Here is a 6905-nt window from a genome sequence, read left to right on the forward strand (position 1 = left end):
AATAACTGTTTTTTGATAGTAGATGGTCCCCAAAGAGTGACTGGTCTTCCTGGTTCACCTGTGATTTTTACCATTGTGACTTCTGGTAGGGATGCACTTGCACATATTACATATCACAAGCACTGAGCATAAATCTCAGGTGCTCCTTTCTAATGTATGAGAATTTACAGTTACCCTATGAACTTGTTAAAACTGCAGTTGGTCTCCTTGGCTTTCCTTATAAGCCTTAGAGGTGCTTTATGATTGCTCACTATTGTAGACCTTATTTTTGTGCTTGAATATCATTTGTTGGCTCTGGACTTGCAAGGTTGATCTCCTCCAGGGGTTTTGAGATGATACACTCATATCCATGTGTTAATAGCCATCTTGGAGAAGTGCACCCTCTCCTGGTCTCCAGGCCTTTACAGCCCTGGCTCCATTTTCAGTCAGTAACCTCCAGTCCATTTGTAGCTTCTCTTAGTGTTTTCATACTCATCTTTCACATATTCAGTGCAAAAAGCTTAGTACGAAGTTGGCCTCTCCCTGTGCCTGACCTGCTTTCGCTGTGTATTAAGGCCCTGTCCTCTGGTGCCAGCTGCTCATTTCAGATCAGGAGACAGCAGCATAACAAGGCCAGTATGACCTAAATTGCTGACCTGGATGTTGGCACATGTTCCTTGGAAATATGCAGAGTTCTTCCTAAATCTGTAAACCATTGGAGAGAGAGAGGAAAAAAAAAAAAAAAAAAAAAAGCAACTTCTACAGTTAAGCTATGGTCCTGATTGTATTTCCCATAGAAATTTGTCCCAGGCAACCAGATACCGTGCTGGCAGCATTTATAATTGATGGAGGCGCATTCAACCTAGTACAGCACTGTCAGATCACACTGACTTTAGCACAACTGGTCTGAATCTAGGGCCTGTACGTGTTTTGTGGCCTCCTGGTCAAAGGCAGGGCTCTTCTGGGAATCAGGCCTTTGCTTGACAGAGGTGTCTTAATGGTGGATCATCTGAAGTAATCCTTAAGGCAGTTTTCTACATCAGCGTAGTTCTCAAAGCATTCATAAAATATGGTGTCAGTGCTGCTCAGGAGTAACCAGGTATGAAAGCAAACATCTGTCCTAACCCCAAGTCTTGAAGCAGATCTCTGTACCTGCTGAGAGCCCCACCTGGGCAGTGAAACCTCAGCAGTGGGCACAGGTCGTGGCAAACTATATTCACAAAGCATTAGTACACCTTCAGGTACCCGTGTGTTCTTTGATTTTGTACTAATGCAGCTTTCAGTTCCTGTTTGTTTATTTATGTGAAGGAAACATTGGGTTTAGGGATGGCAGATGTTTTGGCAAAGACAAAGTCAGTGACTGGAAGGCCTGATTCAGATGAACTGTTTCTCCTGATCATTCATTGTTTAGCTGGGAGTTGACTGGAAATTAGCAACTTTCATTTTTGAGCCCCTGCCTGTTTGAACTGCATCACAAACCTCATCAATGAGCATCCCGTGGCAGGTGGGGATGTGCTAGTGCTAACTGAGGAGGCAAGACTTGCAGGTGCATAAAATGGCTTTCCTGGGAGGCAAGGTCTGGGTTGTAGCACGTAAACCAAAAGAGGCTGCTGTGATGTGCTAAGAACTCCCAGCAAAATCCATTTCTCCACCTGCTTCACCCATAATGTGAGAACTGCTTGAGGCTGCCAAATTCTCATGGCCCCTGAGGTTTGTGCTGAGGTAGTTGAATGTCTGGCTGAAGAAGGCTTTTGTGGCTCCATGTAAGACTGGGAGCACTAAATATCCAACTGACTTTTTCCTCAAAGTCAGAATATCTTCTGTAAGGAAAATCCAGCTTCTACATTCTTATCTAATACCTGTTGTGGTAAATGACTGCCAAGACAGGGGGCTGTGTTCCTCTTTGTAGACCACTGATGTGTTAGGGAAATGGCTGCGGAGAGGGCGCGTTGTGGTACTGCTCTGGCTGTGGGGAGGTGGTAGCTCGTGGGGAGAAGGATGCCTGGCAGCCATGGCAGGGAACCATGGCCCCAGGGGCAGGATGCGTGTAAGGTGCAAACCAGCCAAGTTCCAGGAAATTACTAGAAAACACATGCGATGCAAATTGTCAATGCTCAGCCTCTCGTGAGGATCTGAAGATGAGTTTTGTTGAATCCATTTAGTAGTTAGTATTTTCACTTGAAACACCTAAAGCTTTAAAACACGCTGTAAAGTTAAGAGGGAAACAGGAAAAATGATTTTTTTCCAAGCATAATTTGCAATTCCATCTTTGGAAGGGAGTTTTTCACCTGAATGTATCCAATTCAGAAATGGAGGAAGGTATTTTTGTAGTTGTAGTTCAGTTCAGCCCCAGCTAACTTGAAAGCATGGAAGCCTGGATGTTAGAAGACATTAAAATAATTGGTGTAAACACAAGTAACAAAGGGAACGTGTGTGGTAAGGGCTGGCATGCCTAAACTGTCTCCTGCAAGGCCTTGTGTCGATGTCTGTTCAGCACAGCTGCAAAATGGAGGCCGTGGTCACCTCCTCAGGGTGCTGATGGCAGCAGCAGCTCCTGGGTGGGTCCTGGGTGTTTGTGCTTGAGGGTCACATCCACGGAGCACCTGGAGACAGAGCAGGTCTGGGCCCATGTAGTTCTGTAGGTTACGAGTGGTTCCAAAAATAGCTTTTTCAGTCTGCAAGAACTGAAAGCTCTGCTGGGTTTAGGACAGGAGCATGGATACAGTCTGTGCTCTTGGAGCCTTATAAACCTCTCCTATAAAGGGGAGATGGGGAGACAATCAGTTATGTGAAGTTTTCATATACTTTTTGTCATAAAAAAAAGTATTAAAATTCTCCAGCTGTCCCTCAGTCAAGCCATTACTTGTGACTGATTTCTTAGAGGCACCCAAGCATGAGTGGGGCTGGAGAAGCAATTTCCCTTCACAATTAGTTTTGGGAAAGTTTTTGGTAGTGAAGCAGCATCATGTAGAGGTTTAAAGGGCAATCTTTGAGCCAGCAGCATTTCTACCCTGCCTAAAGCCAAGAGGAGGGAAGCTTGCCTGGTTTTGGTTGCTTTTTTTTTTTTTTTTTTTTTTTTTTTTTTTTTTTTTTATGACAAACCGTAGGCATGTGGTGCAGATCAAGGTAGTGAAGGACCCTGGCTGTGTAGGCTGGGTAGCGGCTGTATGGTTCTTTCGAGAGCTCCTGGTGAGCTGTTTTAATGCATCTGCCCTTCTCCAGGGTGCCAGCTTTTTGGCATGTTTTTTTCAGGGTCTGGGGTCCCTGCCAGCCCAGAATGGACCAGTGGTCTTTGGCCAGGGCTGGAGTGGGATGCAGGGAGCAGAGCAAGCACAAGTGCCCCTTTGCAGGGGTAGAGCTGGAGAATGTGAACTGGCAAAGTGGAAGGAGCACAGGGCTGAACAGAGAGCAGGGGTTCCAAGGCAGCTCTGGGAAGCCCTGTAAAACAAGGGCTTGATGTCTTGAATTGTGCATAGATATTAATTTGTTAGTAGGTGTAGTGGGTGGTGTGACCATTGCCCAAACTGAAGACTTGCTACAGCTGTTATGGGCCCTTTCAGACAGAAGGGAAGTAATGATGCTGAAGTCAGAATAAAGATGGAATCAGTGGGTGAGCAGGACAGCTGCTTTGCTGAGCAACAAGAACAGCAGCAGCAACTCCCAGTCTCCAATCCTAGTAGTGCCTGGCTAACTCCAGCAGCTTTATTCATTGTAATTACACCTATTGATCCTTCAACTCATTCAGTGCTATAGCTACCAAACTGTGTTAGCCTAGGTAACTGCCTCAGTGGTGCCCGTGTCTGAGCTCACAGAGGCAGCGCCCTGCTGAGTGTGGCAGCACCCCAATATCTTGCAGAGCTCAGCTGGTGGAGGGAAGGAAGCTGCTGAGATGCCTCCAGGCCCTGTGTGGACACAGCAAAGTTCCTTCCTTCATTGGAAGGGAAGTTGAGCTGCTTGAGGATGTCAGATTTGGGCTAGGGTGTGCTGTTCATGCATGATGCTGCCCTGTCCTGCTGTACTTTTATCCTATCCCTTTTTAGGAGACTTTCCAAACTCTGCTCTCCAGCATTCCCTCCTTGCCATTGCTTTCTTCCTGCAACCCAGAGCAGGATGCCTTCCAAATCTGATTTTGGAGAGCTGCTTTGATACTCCATTCTCCCAGTCTGGTGTAAAAATCAAACAAACAAAAAAAAAAAACAACTTGTTTTTCTTCAGCTGTAGCAATCATTGGGGCTGCAATTGCAGAAAACCTTTCTGGGACTGTGGTCCTGTTGCAGGTCACCATTGCCATGTCGTAGATCAGCCGTGCCCTTGTGTGGTGAGGCAGCCTGAAGGGGAGCCCCTTCTCTGCCCGTGTCACCCTTCAGCTCTGCGTGGGTCTGGTACAATCCCTCTGTTTTGACGCAGAGGAACTCCAGCCTTCCTGCTCTGCACCATGGCAGCCTTGTTCTTGTCTCCCTCCTGGGCTTCTCCCTCCCTGAGACCCAACTGATGTTCTGGGGGATTTTAATTTTTTATTAATACTCTCGTACTCCAGTATTAGCAGACAGTTCAGCAAAATGGCCACTGCCTGTGGATTCCCCTGTGCCATTTCCCTGATTTCCCCCCATTCTTGATAATTCCTAGTAGTTTAATTAAACTGCAAATTTCATCCCCTGCCTATTCATTCTCCTCTCTGAATCACTGGAGCAATTGCTTGTGTTGAGCGTGATGGTTCTGCATGTTAAGCAGGTCTCTCCTTCAGCTATTCTGCAGATGTGTATCCTTATCTTCACCCCGTGAGCACTACCACCCTCTCAGTGCTCACAGGCGCAGGCACAAAGCACTGCTCTCATCTCAGCGTCTGCAGGGTTTGCCTTGGAGAAGGGAATTATCAGGCACGAGCCTTCCCCCATGCAGCTGCTGAGCTGTAGTGCTGTTGATTGCTGGAGTTTACACATATGCACTCTTGGAAAAGGTCACACCAGTGCAATATTGGCTTAAATGAAGATCTGTTTATTCCATGTGTCTGTTCCTGCAGGCTGCTGATTAACCAGCCAGCTGTGGCCAGTTGTCTCTGAGATCCGGGATAAAAGCAGCTGTAAGATCGGAGGATGATTTTGAGTTGTGTGGTGGGACTGGTGGTTTTCATGTGCCCAGGCGTGGTGCTGCATCCTCACTGCAGGCTCGCGAAGCACCAGGACAGAAACCCACCTTTTATCTGAGTACCAGTGTGCATGGGCTGTGCTGAGCCCTCATTGCAATGCCTTTTCTTCCTGGATCTATCCAGAGGAAAAGACTTCAGGTAGTGCCTTGTTTATCTTTATTTGTGCTTCTCCAACCGGAGTCAGATGTGATCTATAAAGCAGCTTTCAGCAAATCTTTTCCACACAACCACTGTTAAAACTCATGATAAATAATGGTAGATGTTATTTTAAAGAAACTGGTCAGAAAGATGTAGGTGATGTGATTCGCCTGATACCTACAGTTTGCAATAAAAATAGTAACACTTTCTGGTCTGTTTCTGCATGCCCAGGCTCTGTGCTTTACACTTTGGGGCTTGCTCTCAGTGTTGCCTTCCTGAACGTCCATGTTCCTCTTGCCATAAAAGCATTTAGGACGCTGGGGCTGTGTTCCTTCTGGGCTGTGTGGCAAGGAACAAATAGTGTGTTTCATACCATTCACCCCTGGTTTGGCAGGGCCTCTTGGAGATCCAGAGCTGGGGCTGGGTTGTTCCTGTTTAAGTGGCGATACAGCTAGAAGAGGAGGCACTGTGAGAGGTGCCTCCACTGCTGCTTTGGTGTTACTGGTGTTATTGGTGTTACTGGTGTTATTAGCCCATCCCTGAAACTGCCTCCAATTCAGTTACACAGCTTTTTGCAGAACAGACGTAGATTGAAAGGAGGAGGAAAAACCCCACAGTGCATGCCCTTTTTCTTCATTAAGCCCCCTCCCCCATCGCCCCCAGTCCTTTAAAAACAGAAGAAAATTGGGGAAAGATCTGTGCTAAGGCCATTGTAAGCTGTGTTGCTAAAACACAGCTCATCTCTGAGTGGTTTTGTGGTCCCAGTACCTGTGGTGGGTGATAGGCAGCCAGAGGCTCTGTTTTCCCCAGCAGACGTCACCTTTGGGCTTCTCGTGTGCTTTTTTATCCCAGGAACACAGCAACACTGAAGGTCGATGCTGTCTGTGCCGGGGGGACAAAGCTGGGAGAGCTCAGCCCAGAGCTGCCTCTGCAAGGGCAGTGGGTTACTGGTGCCTTTGCCCAGCAGGGCCCACCTGGCTGGTGACACTGAGTCCTTTTGCTGCTTTTTCACTTGAGGAATGCGAGGCAATCGCTCCTCCCAGTGCCTCACTTCTCCATCTGCAAAACAAGGGTAGTAAAAATGCACCTGCACTCCTTTCCTGCTCCTCTCCTCTCTGGCTGCGAGATCCTCAGGTCAGTGGCAGATTCATCTTGCTGAAGGCCTTCGTTAATGCACATTCATCTTTTGCCTGTGATATTCAGTATCATACTCCTAGCACGGTCGATGGCAAAGCTGCTGATGAGAAATGCATGGTGCAGGAATTCCAGCCTGTCTGTGAGGCAGGAAGACACAGGCCTTTAATTTTTTTTTTGACACATTTTTGTAATTACAATAAATATTTATGTTGCTTTGGTCCGCTGTGGCAGCTAATAGTAAATTCATTTGCAATGCCTATTTATTACAAAAGGCTGGAGCCTTTCAACCCCCTTGTTGTGTCTGGCAACTCCCGGGGATTAATTGCATGCTGTCAGAAAGGCAGCTCTGGCAAATCCAGCCCCAGCCTGCTAATAGTGGGATTATTATTTAACAGTTCAAGTCTGCGTGAGGCTGCTTTTTATTCGCCTCTGATGGGTTTAAAGAGGTTTCTGAAGACCTGAGCAGCTGATGCAAAAGTCAGTGCTAGTTCAGCAGGGAGTGTGT

Source organism: Anas acuta, chromosome 15 (assembly GCF_963932015.1).
Source record: "Anas acuta chromosome 15, bAnaAcu1.1, whole genome shotgun sequence".
Classification (NCBI taxonomy): Eukaryota; Metazoa; Chordata; class Aves; order Anseriformes; family Anatidae; genus Anas; species Anas acuta.